The following is a 2,639-nucleotide window of genomic DNA, read 5'->3' as shown; positions in this document are numbered from 1 at the left end:
GTGTGTATTTCCTTTTTTAGATCTTGCAAGAATTTTCTCACCTCCTGGAATTCATCAGCTTCTTTTTCCTGCCTCGTCTGCAGTTCATTGCCTCTCTCCTTTTCCATCTCTGTTAGCTTCATCATTATCAATATTCTAAATTCTTTATCAGATAGTTCCATTGAACTGTCTGTAGATGAAGAGGAGTAATTCTTTTCTCTTGGAGGAGAGGTATTTTCATGCTTTGCCATATTTCTTGTGACCCTGCAGTGATTTCTAGTTATCTGATGAATGGTGTGTTTCTTCCTAATTCTTGACATTCAATCTGAGCGTTCAGGAACGTGCAGGAGGAGGTGATCTATAATCTCTTTGCTGTTCCATTTTTATCCCTTTGTGCAGCAGATTCAGTGGGTATTGAGGAATATGTTAACCCTAATCGTATTTGGATGTTTGGCTGTGGATCCCTTAGATCCATCTAGAAACACAGTGAATGGAGATTGAGGAGCACAGTGATGAGATAAGAGAAAAAGAATAAGAAAACAGAGAGAGATAAAAAAGAGAGAGAAGAAAGAAAATAATTATTAAAAAAAAAATAAAAAGCAGCAATAAGTCTTCTTCTGAAGGCCTGCCCCTTGCCTCTCCTAGAGAGGAGGAGAAAGGGGATTATAAGCAAGATAAAGGAGGGTGTGAATGCCAAGAAAATAGTTTACCTTAAAAAATTGTAAAAAGGAAAAATTACCAAAAAATGAGAAGACAGAGAGAAAAACAGAGACAGAGACAGAGAGAATGCTAGAGGGGCTCTCTACCACTCAAGGTTGGGGGCTGGAGGTTGAATTATCAGTAGAAAATCTTCATTTCTCTTTTTTCTCTGAAATGACTAGTTCTCAGCAGCAATGCAAGAGGCTTCTTCTGAAGGCCTGCCCCTTGCTTCTCCACTTGAGTTTGGGGACTGGAGGCTGGATTATCAGTAGAAAATCCTCATTTCTCTTTTTTCCCTAAAAATAAAAAAAAGTCTTTTAATTAATTAATTAATCGTAAATTTGCTAGAGAGCACATGTTCTCACTGGAAAGATACAGGGAAATTGAGAAAGTGCCCTCCCCACCCCCCCATGGGGAATGGTCACACTGCAATCCCTTCTCCTCCATTTCTCCGTTCCAGATTTTGGGCATGTGCACACAGGCACCCAGCATGTTTTTCAAGCCACTGGGTCCAGGACTCAAACAGCACAGTAAGCCATGTGGGATCTACCTTTACTACCACACCACCAGCTGACTCCCTTGCACACACCCTCTAGCAAATTTAAGGAAAAAAAAAAAAAAGAGGCTTATCTGGTGGCACAGCAAAAATGCAAAGTTTAGTGAGACTGACCCACATGGGAAGGTTTTGGGTTTGAGTTCAGAAACCTCCCTGAGTACATCAGGCATATTCATGCATGCCCATGATCTGGGGCTAGCTGAGGCTGGAAGTGGACCGTGCTGTCGAAACCTTCTTGGGTGATAGGCAGTTAGCTAGAAATAAGTGGTCAGCCCTAAGAAAATAGCAAGACATCAATCACATCAGTTACAACTTACCAGGAGTTATATCAGACCCTCCATGAAACACCTTCTGGGGCTGGGAAGGAGAGGCAGATCTCATTTTCTTTTTTAGTACCTGAGGAAGACACAGAGATGGTTTTTTAATTTCCCTCTTATCATTCCTCATAAATACAAAAGGACCCAAGAAGATGTTTTCATTAACATCCTGATTCCCACTAGGGCATTAAACTAATTGGGTAGTTCATCTAAATAAGGATGCCCATACCTTCGTTTTTTAAAAATTTATTATGTTTTATTTATTCATTCATTTTAATTTGACCAGAGAGAGATACAGAAAGAGAGAGAGCAAGAGAGAGAAAGTGAGAAAATAAGCTGCCAGGTCCAGGACTCTAACCGTGGTCAGCCATGTGGGAGTGTCCAGTGCCCTAACCACCATGGCACCTGCTAGTCCCAGGACGCTCATACCTTCTAAATCCACACTGATTAGTGGGATTAGGTCATTAAATTCCTCACCTGTGAGAGAGACATGCAAGTGCAGGAGAAAGTCTGCAAATTCAAATAAAGAAGCCAGATAGTATGACGGACCTTCCTCTCCTAAATATTCATTCTCAAGTCTAATAATCTGTCTAATGCCTAAACCCATCCCCAGTACAGCTGTCCTTCTCTGGCAGCTGCCCACCTGCATGCCTTTCGGGCATGGGGTATACTTTTATTCTATTAAAAATCATCACTTCCCTATTAAAACTTCCCTTTTTCTACTTTACAATTATTTGTCTTTTTTCACTTTGCATCTCTGAATGGATCTCTAATCTTAGAGATCTGGACCTAAAGAATCAAGAATTTTACATAACGCAGGTCAATGCTCCCATCCTATGACCGTTGGGGTAGAAACCCTGTTGAAAATGTTGTCCCTCTGTCTCCATCTCTCTCACTCGTGAAACAAAGAAAGAAATAAGATTTATTTTGTTTACTTGTTTGTTTGTTTTGTCATAGGGTGCATGCACTTGCCAGAAAGAGACAGAGAGTGAAGGAAAGCGAGAAAGCACCCCCAAAGGGGGAATGGTTATACTGCAATACTTTCTCTTTCATTCTCCTCTTGTGTTTTTGGGCATGCACACACATAC

Source organism: Tupaia chinensis, unplaced genomic scaffold, assembly GCF_000334495.1.
Source record: "Tupaia chinensis unplaced genomic scaffold, TupChi_1.0 Scaffold000074_1, whole genome shotgun sequence".
NCBI classification, from domain to species: Eukaryota; Metazoa; Chordata; class Mammalia; order Scandentia; family Tupaiidae; genus Tupaia; species Tupaia belangeri.
This window is presented reverse-complemented; position numbering follows the sequence as displayed.